This window comes from Stegodyphus dumicola, chromosome 7, assembly GCF_044657685.1.
Source record: "Stegodyphus dumicola isolate Sdum_Otavi_A_Nest chromosome 7, ASM4465768v1".
NCBI lineage: Eukaryota > Metazoa > Arthropoda > Arachnida > Araneae > Eresidae > Stegodyphus > Stegodyphus dumicola.
Genome location: NC_140774.1, coordinates 62,256,415 through 62,274,933, shown reverse-complemented (window position 1 = coordinate 62,274,933; position 18,519 = coordinate 62,256,415). Strand labels below are relative to the sequence as shown.

General features: G+C 31.7%; 1 protein-coding gene across 2 annotated transcripts in view; it reads right to left on the bottom strand.

The window, feature by feature from the left end:
• LOC118182791 (uncharacterized) overlaps positions 1 to 17,099 on the bottom strand; it is a 40,445-nt gene extending 23,346 nt beyond the window's left edge. Inside the window, exon 1 of one of the 2 annotated variants that reach the window (XM_035352175.2) lies at positions 16,953 to 17,099. The gene's annotated coding sequence lies outside the window, so the exon portion shown is untranslated. Of the gene's footprint in view, positions 1 to 13,262; positions 13,318 to 16,952 lie in introns of those variants that run through there. The other variant, XM_085820335.1, reaches the window with a different exon arrangement.
• Positions 17,100 to 18,519: the final 1,420 nt, after the last annotated feature.

Below are 18,519 nucleotides of genomic sequence, written 5' to 3'. Positions count from 1 at the left end.
AGGAGTGCTTTCATGAAGGAATTTTTGCGGGGAAGTGGTTCATATTTACATTACCCAAGGCAAGTTTAAACAGAAAGGTAGTTCACGTGCTAACCGCTACATGACAAATGCACGCCCAGAAGAGATTTATAAATCTTTACAAAGTAAGTCTTACTTAATTTTTTTAATCTCCAAAGATTTACAAATTTATTAGTTTAGATACACGTGCACACTGACTTAATCTGTAAAGAGATATAACATTTTTCTCGTGTGTCCTTTGTGATGAAAAGGTGAACGCATCTAGCAAGCAAACGGAGCATCCATGATTCCATTCCTGGCCATTGTGCAACTGATTTTTCATATTTTATTCTCAGAAGAGACTGGCAGAATACTGAGGCCAGTTTTGTCCTCCACAGGCTCCACAACTCTTGTCCTCATTGACTAGAAGCTGAGTGTGACTTAGATCGCTAAATTGTGGTCAAGTGTTAGAAATGATAGTGCTAACGAAAAATACAAATCAGCAAGAGATGAACTTTTTTAAATTTCCTGATCGTGTTTGTAACAAGAAGTCTTGATTGAAGTATATCTTTGCATTTTGTGCCAACAGTATCTATTTACTTCGGAAAAGTTGAATTCAATGATTCAATTAAACTATAAAATAAAGATTTCAAGCATACATAAGTAATTTTTATTTAATACAATTATAAGGTATTTCTCCCGCTTTCTTAGCGTGCCTTCGTGGTGTAGTGGTTCTGCACACTGGGCCAGTATTCCAGAGGTCGGTGGTTTGATTCCCGGCGGAGGCGGTTGCTAATTTTTCATCTCTCCGACTTTTCTAATTAACCTAAGGTCTCTGCACCCTGATTATCTACTTCAAATGCTAATCAAAAATAATATGTAAATGAAGGATACCGCAATATTGTTTTAGTCCGAATATGGTTTAGGCACTGATTGAGTATGCGATCCTTGCTTCCATTTTAGGAGAGGCTTCTAAATCCTCTTATAACACTTGATAGCATATATAAAATTTTAAGTGTTCCCCTCGCTTCCAGGTTTCAAATATAACTAGATGCATGAACAAATTCAACTTTGCATTTTACGTGTTTCTTCAAAAATCAAAAACTGGGTAGTTGTCTTGCACGCTCATTGGGGGTGATATCATTAGTTACGCTGTAGGAAAAGCAAATTTCTTTGATCGGAATAAACTCCAGAAGAAAGTATTGCTTCTACGATGGAAAGAAAACGAATTTTTAATTTTACCTCATATCTATCAATTTTAAATTGAGAAACGGTGTATCACGACTTTCGTCTCATATCTGTCATTTGAATAATAAAAATTTGTGTTGAACAAGAATTCTTTTTTCTTCCTCGAAATATATTTTAAGGAAAATAAGACATTTTAAAATGTATAGAGCGAGTTTACGCATTTCAGGAACGCTTTGAAGTGTATGGTATTAAAATTTCCAACTGTAAAGTAAGCAACATAATTTATCGGGAAAGGGAAAACATTACTTTTACATGGAAAGCAGACTCCAAACAAAAATGTACTAAGTAATGTTCCAAAAGGTAAATCGTTCCGATGAGAGAGAAAAATCCGCCGAAGCAAAAATCAATTGTAAGTCTTTAAATTCATTTGTAGTTATAAAAGTAATATAATAAAACAATATTTACAACTTAAAAAAGCTAAAAAAATTATCAAAAAGCTAAAAAAAACTTTCACCAGTTTTTCTGAAAACATGCGGTTCAACGCTAAACAATTTGTAGAACCCTGTATGAAAACTATTTAGCAAGCGATAAATGAAAATATATTGCGACACTTGATGACGCAAATGACTTCAACATTCAAGAAACTGGTTAACTAAATGACTGCAGCAAAAAAGATCTGTTTATTACCGAAAACGTGCACAATTCTGGTTCCGTCAATGCAAAGTATGGAGTTTATGACTGTTCCAGTATGGAGTTTATGACTGTTCCAGTATGGAGTTTATGACTGTCAAGGATTCTTTTACAATGGGAATTTAAACATAAAAAGAGTGCAAAAAAATGTTTAAATCAATTCAACGTACTATGAAGAGAAAGTTTGGGGTTCAATATTTTAGAGAAAAAATTCAATTTCACTATCCCAGTGACTTTCAAAGAATGAGACTTCATCAAGTCATACTTCGAGAAGAACCACTGCATTTCTTGAAAAAAATGAAGATGCATGCAAATATTGCATGAAATAGCATTTTTTATATAAATGAATATAAATGAAAAACACACTGAACTGTTAATTAATGAAAAACGCACTTCATATAATTAACATTAGTATCAACTACGACATTGTAAGGAATTTGTAAGGAAGGGGTATCTGTGTAAATAGTTTTCGTGTGGGCATTAGTTGTGTAAATAGGCCCTTACTTTGATATTGAAGATTTTGATTGAAAAGCAATTTAATCAATATCCATTAATTTATGAATGCACCTTTGTCCAAATTTATTAAACTTTTATAAATATAAAGTTTTTATCAAAATATAATACTATTTAACGATAAAAAGTTCCCTTTCAGCTTTAATTTCGTTTCATCCTAGACGTGAATATTGTTGAAATACTCATAATATACTAGTTTCTTACATTGAGATTATTCCAATTACCGAATTGCTAGTAAAGAAAAGCTGTTAAAAGCGTCTATTGATTTTGAAACTATTAATTTTAAAATTCTACTTCTCTTCTTCAGAGATGGCGCCACTAATGAAATCATTCAAGTTAGAACGAAGTATGACTTAAGAGCCGGAAGGAATGTTTGCTAATATATTTCTAGATTACTGATGACTTCAAATTTTACGGCACTGATTTAGTGTGCATCTTTATTTCAGACTCTAAAATTTAGCAGTTTTTTGCGTGTAATGTTTTAATGAGTGTAGGAAACTCTTTTTATTTCAGCTGGGAATGTCAAGTATGAATTTATCTGTATTCTAATGATTTTCTAGGGAATAAAACAAATTATGTACTATGAACAAGCATTACTATATTAAAAAAAAAGGAAAATATTGGGTTCTAATTTCACAGAATGGGCAGAGAATCAGTTTCATCGAATTAATATAGAAAAATTCAGGAAATAGAACAAAGGCTTTCAGTCTAAAGTTTTTCTGGATCACCCCCAAAAAATTTTTTTTTAACTACAGTAAAAAAAGTTTTGAGAATGAGTTTAATCAGACTATTCATAGATGATATTTCAGGTGAAGCACAATCTGTGAGTCAGGCTTTTCATAATCAGAATTCCCTGAATCTAATCATACTGCTCCTTCGTTCAGATCAGAAAGTTACGTAAATTAAATGGCATACGTTATTTGAAAGTAGTACGCTAATCTTAACCATAGAACTATTAAAATTCTGCTTTGTCACGGCTATGCCTTATTAATATTGCAAGCGGCTGAAGTTAGTAGCTCGCTGTGAGGTAGCCTACGAATTTAGCGATATTTTAACCAACCAAGTGTTTACTATTGAATTTAGCATCTTTTTCTAATTAATTTGAATCTAGCATCGTGCTTGTAATTTTCCCACCAGCGGCCGAACGGTAAAGTCGCTGAACACTGGTAGTTCGGTCCGAGGTTCGAATCCCGCGAACGGGCTGACTGCATGAGCGTTTTCGTGGCTTTCTACATGTGTAACGTGCATACGAGCCAGTTCCCCTTAGAAGGTCCTCCACGAAGGTATCCCTCTCCTTAGGCAGATAGCCCTCGAGGCTTTGCCCTAATCACACACATAATTGTAATTTTGTGTAACGATGGGGCAAGTAACTTCATCCTTACAATTTTGTTTAATGATAAATCAAGCATTTTAATTTGGGTAAGCATTTTAATTTGTAAGCCTCCAGGAGAAGAAAAATAAGTATCTCTTTAAGCAGTTGTAAGAATGGTAATTCGTCAACAAGTTTAAGATACCTTCTTTGGTTAACTATTAGGCTGAATACTCAGTTTAATTTCAAACCACAGAAGCTATTAAGAGTATGGAAAGTGAAGTTTTGTACATTTGTTAAACGTCTGTAATTAGGACTGCGTAAGCAATGTTATAGATTTTATATGTGATGTAGTAGTTGTGCATAGAAGTATTAAGATTGCATAAAAAAAGTGTAGAAGTCGCGCAGTACTAAAAAACATTCTGACTTCTGAAAGCTTCGTGAATGAAAGTTTGAGTCTAAGCCGGTAAGCGATACTTTAGGGCTGTACAAAACTTTAGGTCATTTTTAGAATTTATTTCAGGACTTAAGTACGTACTTTAGGTACATACAAAACGTTTCGGGAAAACAACTGCTTAGTAAACTTTTCCAATTTGTTACACGATATGTTGTAGAGACATTAGGATTTTTTTAATCAAGAGAAATGTGAAAAATGAGCAACACCTTCGCCGGGAATTGAACCACGGACCTTTGGAATATGCGCCCAGACCACTACACTACGAAGGCATGCTAAGAAGGCGGGAGAAATACCGAACAATGTAACAGCGAATTACATCGGATCACTTTGAGGTACTATGCAAAGGAAAAACTAGTTCACCACTACCAATAAAGACCTTCCATTTAAATTTCTTTGTCCGATGCGGACTGCATGAAAAAGAACAATCTTTGTGAAGAAGGAAGGAAAAAAAAAAAAAAAAAAACTTATCGTCTTTCTTGCAAGTCGGGTGGAAAAATTGTTTGAACAGTTGTTTATCTGAAATAGACATGCGCGCTCTTAAAAGGCTATAGTCGCCAATCTAAGGAAAGAGACGGTTTCCTTTAGATTGGCCTAGGGTATAGGCTACAGTTGGAAAACAATCATTCACTCACCAGTTGAGCCATCGCCAGCACTGAAAAGCTAAAAGATTTTCTGGAGGGGGAGTTGCGCGCCAGAAAATGTTGACTGAAAGAGCGACGGGTGCGATCTTAGTAAAATTCTGGCATTAAAAGCGCCAAGCGAGCATGTGCAATATCAGAAAATGAAAAAGAAGTCTCGAGGTCCTAGTCCACACAACTGAGCGGCTTGGAACCGCGACAAAAGCAAGGAAGGCCAAAAAGTGAGAAAGGAGATTTATAACGAGGAAACACCGACACTGGAGAAGAAAATGTTCAGTTCCTGCTTCACTCACATTTGACCGAAGAGGACAATTTCGAGGGTGAAAACGAAAATCGGAACTATATCCGCTAGGGCCGGACCTACACCGGATTACGCTGAATACGCTGAAAACGAGAGGTGGGAACGGCTGAAGAGAGAAGAGGGACTAAGCTCAGTGGAAATATTAATCTTCAACTTTATGTGAAATTTTCAGTTTTAAAAATTATGTATTAAGCAAGTTACCAAATTTAGACTTTTTAACGCAATAGCATATAAAAATTGGGGACAAATGTAACTCGGAGGAAAATTTTTAAATAAATATAACGTAATACTCCAGATATCCTGCAATTCTGTAAAAAGCGTTTAAAATTTCGTATGTTAAAATGTAAGCTTGTGTAAATAAGAACTGTAAAGTTTCTCCCGCCAACACATCAAAAACAATGCAAATAAAACAGTGTTCATGCATTACCAAATATTAGTAAGCTGGAAGTCATACGGTATAGTCAAGAAGGGTTGCTTTTAGTACTAACTTTAATACAGTGTAGATTACAACAGTGGTGGTATGCAGCAACGCAGCATGTGCACATTGTTTCTTCCACACTTACCCATAAGGTCATTCAGCGATACAATCCAAGTTACGTTTCGGTGATCGCATGAAAACTATGAAATATTTGTTTCAAAAGAAATGAAATAGTAATTATAGAAACAGGTTAACTGCAAAACATATTTTTTAGTTCCAGACTCCAATAGGACTAAAGATTAAATAATTTCAAGTAGTAAGGACTCAGACCAGAAAATGATATAAATATAGCCGTAAGACCCTTGGAGCTTTCATCATATAAAGTTGGTATGTCTGATTGAGCATTATTTTCTTCTATGAACGACCCAGTTTGTTAATCGATGGGCCGAGTTATAGATTTTTTTTCTAATTATTTGAATTTTAGCTATTAGCACAAGTAGTCTTATTTTGTATTTTTATGTAACAATAAATCAATCGTTTCAGCCTGAGTTAGTATTGTAGTTTCCAAACTAACTGGAGTGGATAAATAAATATTCATTTGATTTTTTAACTTTGCTTGAGTTTATCATAGTCAAATAGTTGTAAGGGCAATAACTCGCCAGCAAGTCAACTATATGGTTAGATATTAGTTTAAATAACTTTAATTTCGCCACAGAAGTTATATTTGTATGATACATATTATTTTGAAAATAACCATTATGCTTTCATTTTCTTTTCCGAATCACAATTCATTCAGTCAAGCTATTTAACGAAGAGAAACATAACAATTCGTAAAGGTCGTTAGAGAGGGTAATTATTCTGCTCATATGCAGGTTACATTTTGCCAGTTGCCTTCCTAAACTCGCCATGAAACTCCAAACTGGTTCCTCATTTTTAATACCAATATAATTGTCCAATGTAATAACACATCTTCATTTTCTGTTCGGCTGCGTGAAAATTAAAAAATGCACCCATCATAAAAATGATAAATTAAAATTCATCACAGTAAAACAAGCTAAGTTTCATGTTTGTTTTTAAATAGTAAAATAATTAACATCCAGAGAACTGGAAGATCCATTCCGTAGCCACTTATTCGTAAGTAAAAATCGGTTTTCGGTTGTTACAGTGGTGACAACTGAGGCATACCGCTGGAAACAGAAGTAAAGTAAGAGTTCGTTTATTTTTAATCTTTATTTAAGTAAATGTAGAATTTTTGCTCAGTGATTTTAATAAACTTTTTCAAGTTTACTGTTATCTTGCCTTTCGGATCGCAGTTAATTTTTTCAGTTTGGAAATTAAACTCAGAAATTATAAATATCTCTTTTTAAATAAGGTGATCACAGATCAGTGACAAAAACTAAACAGAATACGGTTGCATTTGAAGATGTCAGAGATTATTACACTAAAACGATATAATTCCGTAGAGATATTTAGAGGATACCATATTTTCTAACATATATATTTGAGCATTATTTGCTAATATATATATTATATAATATATATACATATATATTATATATATGTTAGAAAATAATATGCAAGTTTTATTTTTTAATAATCAGTTCTCCTTTTCTCGATACGCAAGAGTTATTTTCCTTTGAGACTTCTTTGAAAGTTATTTAAATAATACTACAGCTGTCTACTAAAAGTAGCACTGCAATCTAAATTTCGGTCGGTTTGCTCAAAATGATATTCTTTCTGTACAGTTTAAAACAGTTTTTTTCCCTGTTTTTCGAAGAAAAGCCTTTGAAAGCTAAATTAATAAGAATTTTTGATTCCCTTTTCTATTCATTTTTAAAATCTGGGATGTATGGGTTAGCTCAATCTTTTGTTTTTGAGGGGGATAACTGAATACTCTGTTCTACACTTTTATTAATCTGTGAACTTTTTATTGTAATAACTTAAACAACCTAATTTGAATTAGTGTCTTATGAGATTAACTAACCATAATATTATCCTAATATTAGTAATAATCTAACATTTTCCAATGAGTAGTTAGGGAATTTGCTATAGAGGTTTCAAATCATTACCGGATGCGTAGATAACTGCAGAAAAACGGAACCCCACGGTCGTGAGGACTCACTTCCGTTATCTCATTCATTGCCTAACGAAATGAAAATATATTTCCTGCTATTTAAAATTACGACCCGCAAACCTATTCTTCGGAAGAAATAATGAAATTTTCAGGATTTCCAGAGGAAATTCCGAAATCAATTATAATATATCCGACGATTAGTATGACACTTGTTGCTAAGAAGAGCGAAAATTTTTCGACATCGCTGTTGATAGGCTTATGAAAATTATTTCCTATTTTTTTGCTGAAATCCTTGGAAAATTTCTGCTGTTATATATATAAGGTTACTGCAAATTTTAGTTAAATGGCCCCTGTAATAGATATTTATGCTAAGGTGCAAACCAATCTGTGGCTCCTTTTATCCGTTAAATGGAGAAGACGAACAATTTAATTGGAGCCCAATTTAATTAATAAACATAATTTAGAATTTAATTCAAATATGAGAAATGTCTTTAAACTCTATTACGAATGTACACAGAGAAAGGTATTCTCCTCAGATGGAGGTTAGGGGGGGATAAAGGGGGAATAAAATGAAACTTAATTGAATATTAATCTGAAATTGAAAAAATCATTTAAATCAGCGTTTCTCACGCTTTCTGTAATGGAAAATACTTTTATAAATTAGAATGTTCTGCTGACCACATTACTCTTGTTACACATTACCCTTTGAAAGAAATTTTTTAGCATATCTTATTTCCAGTATACTTACATTTTTAAATGCAATTAATTAAAATTTACTTAATTTTGTATTGGTGTTACTCGATTAAGATAAAAACGAAAGTTTTATTTGTTTTAAATAAATTATGGCTATTAGAGTTCGAATAATGTTATCAATTAAAAATTAAATAAATATTGTTACTCAAATTAATTGCTATTTTTATATTTATTATGTAACTGCAAAATTATATTACTAACTGTTAATAACGCAAATGATAATTAAAAGAGCATAAATAACATTTTCCAGCTTAAAATCTTGGGGGGTGGGGAATACTAAATCTGATTTAGAGTCTTGATGACTAAATAATAAAATTAAATTATTACGTATACTTATCAAGTATCCAATGCCAGATTAATTGTAATCATATTTGAAGCCCAATAACAAATCCAAATTGCTATACTTATTAGCCTTAAGTAAAACGCTAATAATTATAAAATGAAAAATTTTTTAAATCATAAATGGTTTCTTTGAGTTAAGTTTTCTAGTAATTTTAATACAGCATTTTCTTCCTAGCTTTCATACATTTTCAATGAGTAGCTTTTTTAAAAACTTCAAAAGTAACACAAACTGTTTACATATATTCTCTTTTCCCAGAACTGCATCCGCTGAAGTGAAGCAAAATTCCCCAGATCTTCTTTGAATATGCGTTTCTCAAAACCACACACTACTCCTCAGAAATGTTACATCTCCTACAGAAATTAATTTCTCAGCTGAATCCTTCGTTTGATGAAAACCGGTCTAATTTATGAATAAACAATTAATGTACTTCACTATTATTATTTCGAAAGAATGCTAAAAATAACAATCAGTCTTTAAAACACAAGACCAAAAACTTCAAAATGTATTTTCTGCTTACCTCTTTAGCAATAGCAGCAGTTAGAATTCTATTGTCTAAATTTACTAGTGTGAATGATTTCATGCAGTGTAGATGATTGATCTGCAATTGATTGCAACAAACCCAGTATCTGAGCAACGGTAACTGTTCTGCACGCAAAAACAAATGAGCACATTAAATCTATCGTTCGAATTGATTTAAAGAAAACATAGTCTTTTTGTAGCATTAAAAAAAGATTGGAGGATGCGGCATTATAGTTAACTATTGTTAGCCCGCACCGTTGCATGCAACATTTTTGATTTTTAAGGGGTAAAAAAGATGAAAAAAAAAAAAAAAAAAAAGAATTGAAATTGTGACATGGTTTATTAGGTTTTTTACTGTTTCGTTTAATTTCGATTAATTTATGTACTTGTTGCTTAAGGTGAAATCTTTTAAACTGCTTTTAGTATACTACTTCTAGGCAACCAATTTTCTTGAAATTTTGCGCAATAAATAGTTGAAATGACAATTCAATATTTAATGCGATTTCCGTACGTATTACTTCTATTTCACATCGAACCGATTTTTTACAAAATTCTTATTTATATTTTTACTTATTACTTATAACCCGGAATCTTAAATTTTAAACAGAGTGACAGGTTGGTTTTAGAATTTGTGGTTTTCAAATCAAGATAGTGTGTAGATAAGAAATATTTCGATGATTTAGTTCGATCGTTAAATTATCATCCTGTTTTAAAATATTAATAATCAAAATAGTTTACTTTAAGCAATTTTTTAGTATATTATGCTACGATTTAGCAACATAATAATGGCATGAGGTCATGGGATCTTTAGAAATAAAATGGCACCTCAGACTTTAAAAGAAAGATTCAATTAGCATTCTTTGCTGATAAAGCCATTATGACGCAGGCCAAAATACTTGAAAATATTTACTACCACCTTTAACATTATCTAGATTTACTAGACGAATGGCTTTCCATAGCTAGCTAAAAATCTTTTCTGGAAAAGATAGCAGTTTTTCTCTTCGTGATAAAATGATATTATATAAAGCACTAATTCGTGAACTTAAGGTGATGACCAATGCTCTTTTGGTTTATAAGGAATAGTACATTACATACCGATTTAAAAATAGAAACCCTCAAAAATTGCATTTGAAGTGCTCATAATTTAGACTACATTAAATATCATGTGATCACTATAATATCAGTTCAAAATCACGAACCACGACTACAAGAAAACACGCATACCCAGCATACTCATCATTCGTAATAATTAGCATCATTTTAAAGCAGCATTTTGTCATCTTTCAAACAAATAATAATAAAAAACTTATTAATTTTGACTGAAATCCCACTGCTCATTATTACACATGATTCGCTATCTGAGTAGTGTGAGCTACTTCCCAAACTTCAAAGTACTAAAAGAAATATGACACTACGTGCTTCGGTGTTATGCTAATTCAAGAGCATAAATTTTTCTATGTTCAAGACATTGTTTTTCTTTTTTAGACTAAAAATATTAGATAAAATGTAAAGAAACAGACCGGCATGTTTAGCCTTGTTAAAAGTAAAAATTATGCACGTAAACATTATTTCTTTTCGTAAACTGCCACTTGAATACGAACATTCCATTAATTTGCAAAAATATTTAAATAACTTTATTTATAATTTTAAATACAAAGTCTACATAAGACATTAAGAATACAAAATCCCTTTAATACGAATATTGAAGAGCCTTTCTCTTAAACACATACCTTACTCAAAAAAAGATTTCCTTATTTTTTTAATTCCTTTTTAATTACACCCTTTAATTTATTTAAAATATTTGTAATTTTTTCCTCTACTTCTATACGGTTTATAAATTTACATTCAATTTTGCTACAGTATAAATGAATTGCTAGTCAAACATTAAATTTATAAGCAGTTTTATTAACTTTACAAGCTTAAGCTTGTAAAGTTATATTACTTTTACAAGGATTTTCAGCTTTTAAATACGAAAGGATGCCTGAAGCCGGTCCATGGCATTTTGTTTTTTTCCTGTTTCCACCTACATTTTGTATTTGTTATTTTTTCTTCTACTTTGATGCTCTTGTGAACATTTTTATGAACATTTTGTACAGAAGTTTCTTACCCATTTTTAAAACGATCTCGGAGAATGTAAAGAGTATTTTCCATCAATCGTGGTGAGTTTGCATTTAGAAAGAGCACTTTTCAAGAGCCCAAAGGCACATTAGTCCATTGATGAAATGTCAAGGAACTTTGCATAAACAGTTGAAAAGGTATGTATGCAATACCTGTATTAGTCTTCATTTTTTCGATGAATGCAGTGGTACTTTTCGAAGTATGACTCGCTGCTTTGTTTTGATGAAGTCTCACTCTTTGGAAGTCCCTGGGATAAAGAAATGGAATTTCTTCTCTAAATATTGAACCCAAAACTTTCCCTTGAAAATAGAGCTGATTTTAACATTTTTTTCCGCTTTTATTATTTTTAATTTCTCACTCTAAGAGAATTCTGCGACAATCATAAACCGTTGCTGAAATTTTCTTTGCCCCCCCTACTAAGGAACCAGGTTTGTACATCTTTTTCTCTTCCTTCTGGATTACAAATTGATCTTTTTTTGTTGCACTTGTTACGAATTTTCTGCACATGTAAATAATTTTAATGAAATTTATGTGAAATTATAGTACTTTTTCTAATAATGAAACATGAAATGGTTAAAGGGAAAATGCTCTGCGGAAAAGTAAGAATACAGAGAGGCAAGTCTATTTAACACTTGAGTAAATGACTATCTCGCTAAACTGGGAGCTATCGCCAAGTGGCGATAGTTTTGGCGAATAATGTTTTCGCCGAGGTTGGCGAGAAATCACTAAAAGCTACCAAGCTTGGCGACATTTTTATCCGGTCCATTGGTGTAACTGTAGGGGGTATTGTAATTGAATAACTGCAATTAATCTTATATATAGCTGTAACCGTACCAGGCGCTTAGATGTAACTTTAACCGTATATGCTTTCCAGTAATTTTGAGAAATGGAAGGAACTACAGATTTCTCGGCGGCTGGAGGAAAACTGTATAAGACTGTGAAGAGTATCACTTTCTCAGCAGTTGTTAGTTCACAGTCGACTTTGGAATATTGAGATTATCGCTGTGTGAGCTTTGCTCTTTAGATGCGCTTTGTATTGCGTAATTTGAAACGTTCTTAGTAGTTTGAAATGTAACTACTGATTATGCTCTGTCATACCGAGAAAAGCTATACGAGTATTTTTGTGGAAAGTTCTAAAACTGTAAAGTATTTCTTTTGGTAAAATAAATTTTATCATGCTATCGTCGGTTCTGCAGGCATTCAATCCATTACGAACCTCTATGCACGCAACGCAGTCATTTAGCTAAATCATGCTTCGTTGACGGTCACAATGCATTTCTATTTATTTCCTACTGAATGCATATCTGCTGTCTTCTTTGGATGTAAATAGTAGTTGTTTCTCAGGCTTTCTCTCTGGAATCAAACAATGATTCTCCGTCACCCGTTACTACCATAACATACCATGGACACTTATTAAGGCGGACACTTGAAAGATACGTTGACGGAACGAGCCCGTGCAATGAGCCCAAGTTATACAGAGTCACCATATAATACGAACATGAGGTCCGATTGCTTTTGGTCTAATAAAACCGCTATGCTTTTTGAATTTGTCATAGAAGTTTTATTTCAAACTACGAAATAGGCCAAACGTGATCGCATGCCAATATTTGATGATTTTATGGAAAGAGACTAATTCCCATTGAAAAGTCAGGATCTTTCTGTGAAATCAGCAATAATTATTTGCTTAATATTTTTCATGCTTTCTATTTTTCTTTTATTTTTAATATTTGAGTTTTATTAATTAAATATTAAATTTAATACTTTTTCCACATTTTGCTTTTCACAGTTTTACAGTATTTACTAATATTTAACTTAGTTAATATTAAATATTAGTAAATATTAAACGAAGAGTAATTACTAACGTAATCTCCCATCACATTAGTAATTACTCTTCGTTTCCTAGGAGATAATCAAAATTAATAGTAATGATTAAAATATACATACATATACATTGTCACCTCGAACCACCACTATTTTTCTATTAAATTAGCATGGAGAGCTAAAATATTAGAATCGAAATGACGAATTAAAAAACTGTTACTTATTTATTTATTTTTAATAAGCACTACACAACAAAAAATACGACAACATTAAAGCGCTTCTTTGAAAAATACAAATTTCGTAATGTTACACTGTAAGCTATTTAAAACACACTGGCAACATAACATTAATACCGAAATGCAGATCATGTTTATCATTTCTGTATTGTAAAAATAACAAATTGAATGAATAAAGAAAGAATCAAAACGTGAAAGTAATAAAAACGCTTTATTTCGATTAGATAGGTTGCCTTTAACTTATTTTCAGTTTTGGAATCTTCTACCAATTTTACAAATTACATGCATAGAACCAGAATTATCTTTCCGCAATAGGCAACTAGACTATTCTTACTAATGGTCAGTTAAGAGTGGATGGCAAATATAGAAAATTAAAATGTATACTGTACATTCTGTGTTTTTAATTTTTTTTTACTAATTTCAATTTTATGAAAGACTAATCTGAATGATGACTTATTTTATAATTGTATGCAATTGAATTTATGACTAATTTCAATTTTATAATGATTAACATGGTAAAATAAATATACACATACATATTTATTTTTCTTCTCTTCCGTGCTCGTACGATTACGGATCAATTAAAATGTTTGTTACCTCAAAAGTTAACTTTCAAAGGTGCATGTTTAAAATTTTATGCGTCATATAGTGGCTGCACATTATAAATATCTGATATTTTTAACTTCCTTCATAATGTTTAAAAAAGCACTTAAATAAAAACATTTTTAATTTGCTCTGATGATTTAAAAAATTACAAAAAAATCAAAAATTATTAAAAAGAATTAAAAAAGAATTAAAAAAGAAATAGTATGTACATGAGAAGAAAGCAAATATTTTTCAGTTATACTAGATTGAGATTATCGTGGATTAAGAGCAATTATTCTCCGTTTGTGTCTGGAAAGGAGTAATGGACCCTTAGCGATTCCTGACTTTAGCTTATTTGCTCTTTCATCAACTTTAGCGACTGCTTCTCTCTTATTTAATTCATTTATCTGAACGATGATGTGGAGGTAATTGCAATTAATTTCAAAGGTACTCCGTAATCCAAATGCCTTGGAAAGGAGTAATGCATGAATACTTCTGAGATATTATAGAGATTTATGATTGAATTTGACTAAGATTAAGTGTAAGAACTATAAGATATTTTCTCCCTCCTTCCCGCATGCCTTCGTGGTGTGGTCCGAGTCCTGTCGAGGGCACTGCACATTTTTCATATCTCCTGCTTCAAAATAGCTTAATGACTCTACAAGTGACGCGCGAACTAAAAGGCGGTGGATGATAATTCATCACCCCCAGGATCTGGCGATTGGATCCCCTAATCCCCAAAGGCCCTTTAAAAGTGGCAGTATATAAGATATTTTTTCTCTCCTTTTTGCATACCTTCTTGGTGTAATTGGAAGCATACTCGAGATGTCGAGGCCCAAATTCCGGAGAGGACATTGCACATTTTTCATCTCTTCCCGCTTTTAAATAACCTAACGACTCTACAAAACAGTAAATTTTGATTAGTCACAAGCTCAAAGCCATGGAAATTGCACTTATATATGCATGAAAAGAAAAATAGAATTCAAATCCATTTACTTTGTCGGTCACGCATTTTGAATTCAATCGCAAACGATGCAACTGAATTTTTGAAAGGAGAAATGGCATTAAAATATCACCGATATTGATATTTAGCTAAACGTATTTACAATAATGAATTCATTTATTACATTATTGTTAAGTTATATTAAGTATCCCGAATCTTGCAAGTAAATAGTTACAGTGGATAAACGATGACACTGCTTTTGCACAGAACGTTAACTTTGCTAAAAATCCAATAGAATATATTAAAACTACTATTGATTTAGGCAACTAAAATGGGAAGGCTAAAAGATTTCAAAAAAATCTCTAGATCAGTGTTTCTTAACCCTTTTTACTCCATGCATCCCTTTTACCATTGATAGAAAATCTTTCCCCACCAGTGGCGTAGCTAGGATTCTAGCGCCTGGGGATAACAGAAGAATTTGCACCCCTTTCTATATGCCAAGAATGGAAAATATTTCATTAAAACATTTTGTAGCATCAATTTGGCGCCGCCTGGATGCTGCGCCCGGAGACAGATGTCCCGCCTTGCCCCATCCTAGCTACACCACTGTTCCCCACCCTTTCCAAAACTTGAAAAATACATTTATTCAGATTTATATTATTTTTAACGTGTTTTTATAAATTAAACAACAAAAGGTATAGAAATGTTTTCAAATATTTAATAAAAGAAGTTTTTTTAATTTTTAATTTTATTTATTTATTTATTTATTTTCATGAACTAAAACTAAATACTTAATAGCTATATAAAAAACTGACCGCATCCCTCTCCAAACTATATTCGAAAAACGAACAAACGAAATTCCGCTTTATGGGGAATTCTTTACTAGTTGAAAAGCCTGCTCTAGATGTTTTCCCATTTTAGAACTATAAATTGGAAGAAAAAAAGTTCAATTTGGGTATGAAATTACCGATGAATTAATACTTTGCTGAAAATATCTTTAAAACGAAGTCCTTTAACATTTAAATACATATAATTTTAAGACTTCTAACAAGTAAATTTTAAAAATTAATAAAATATAGTGATAATTTTACATTTTTATTTGATACTGGTTTTTTGAAAGAATTTGCTCTGCAAACATTAATGAATTTTGCCAAGCTTTGGAAACAGAGATAAAGCTACGTCTGATTTACAGTAGATATAAAAAATAATCCAAACTTTTTCATATAAAGTTATCACATACAGTTTCATTCGTTTTGTCGTTTGTTTATTTTATTTAGACAAAAATTATGCAGTTAAGGAATAAAATGATATTTAGTTTTTAGAACATATAACTACAACAATATTTTCTGATCCAGTTAATGAATGAAATAGTTAATATTAAGTAAATAGCGGCGGTAAATTTTTTACAATATACATATATTTATATACACTAAGTAATTTTATACAGTTCTTAGTAGACTTATATTTTTGTAATGACTGTAGTAAGAGTATTCTTTCATATTAGGCCTCTCTCTCTCTCTTCTCTAATAATATTTGTCTTACTGTAGAATTTTGCATATATATATTATTACGTAATTGCGTTACCGTTGATGTTTGCAGGCTATAAATTTATCGAACATTGTAATCCAAATCACACATGGAATAATCATCTAAATTCATTTAACAGCTTCTTAAAATACGCTGTGCATTGATTTATTCTTTAACATTATTTTAACCAAGAAAAATTTTAAAAAGCATAAATAAATTAACAACAAGCTTAGTTTGATTGGATTTAGAAAGAACAAGAGGAAGAATAAATGAAGCTCCGGACACCTGGACTTCGAATGATTGGAATATTAATTCTGTCATGATTTATAATTTATTAATTTAATTTTTGGTACATAATATTATTTTTCCTAGATTATTTGTTGAAATTTTAAAACTCCTATGCATATTTGTTATGCACAAAAAACATATAAATAAGAAGTAAATGAAATAATAAACATCCAAACAAGATAAATGTAAATGATATTAAATTTCCTTATGCACCTTAAAAATCGGATGTCTTACCTAAATGAATAGTGCACCTTGATCTCCCAAAAAACCTAAAATGTATTCCAAATTGAGGAACTAAGAAAATTATCTAGCGGAACAGAAGAGTGTTACATCGAATTGTTTTGATTGCAATTAAGGTACAGCTTGCGGTTCTTATAAGCTTCCGATGTTTGTGGGGATCTCGTGTTGCGTAATGCGTGACGTCACGTTCCAGGGAAGCTTCACGTCAGATATTTCTTCTGGAATATCAATGTTTTTCCATGTCCCAGAAGCAACGGAAGTTCAAGGACTGGTTCATCTCGTAACCTCTACATACTCTGAACCGAATGTGTGAAAGACCATTTCTGTCCTAACGATTCCAAATATAAAAAAGTAATGAGAGAAAAATACATTTTGCTGCAACAATGGCTCAATAAAATTCTGTTATCACTTGCTGTGATTAGAAAAACCATTCATAGCTAGAAAGAACTAAAGAAGAAGAAATAATTAACATGAATAAAAGTTTCAAATTTATATCATATTAGTATAAGGCGAAGAGAAATATAACCTCCTCGTACAACTCAAATTTTAATGATTAGCACATTGTCAGAAAATTAATTTTAATGATTAGCACATTGTCAGAAAATTAATCCCAAGCGATATTTTAACGCAACTTTTTCCTCTGCATTACCAGAAAATGTCTTCATTATTATATCACCGAAATATTTTGATTGTCTTTGATATCTGCATATATTAGATTTTACTTTGATTTTTAATTAGCCCTTAAAATTGCTCTTTTCTTTTCGCGATCTTATATTTTTGAGTCACAGTACTTATTCTAAGCATAAGCAAACTAATTGAATAATAATCAATTAACTGGCAGCCCTTGAGAAATCTTTTCTTGTCTGCAGTAAGGTTACCTAAATTTATTATTGTTATTATTGTCTGCGGGCTTCTAAATAATATGTATTTATTTTCACAGCAACAACAGGACTATTTTCTAGAACTTGTTGAAAGTACTTATAGTATCACTAAAATCGATTTCAATGAAAACCGTCATTAATTTTTGTCGCAAGCTTTAATTTAAAAAAATAATTTTAATTCTTTATTGTTACTCTATCAAAATAATCTGCATTTATTATACTGACTTATAGTACCAAAAATCATATCAAATTGACAAAATCAAGTACAATATGAGGAGTTTGGAGATAAACGAGCAAAATTAATATAATTTATTCATTAGATATCGGAACGCTAAATTTTTACAAAAATAATTCCTTTATGAAAAGAACCGGAATTTCACAAAGTTTTCTTCACACGCTATGAGTGTTTCGTGATAGCTCTGTTAGTTTAAAGACACATATTCCAGCCATAATCGAATTCGAGCCATATTTTTTGTAGCATTCTTCTGTCAGTTGTTTTCATAGCAATGTGCTCCCTCAGTTGTACCAGCGCTGTAGTAGAGGGGCCATGCGAGAAAAAAAAAATTCTGGACATATTCCAAAACGAAAAAACCCGAATTGCCTTAGATCAGGAGACCTGGAAGGCCTTGATACAAAAGACATGAACTGAACTCTTCTAGCAGGGCTGGATTAACCATTAA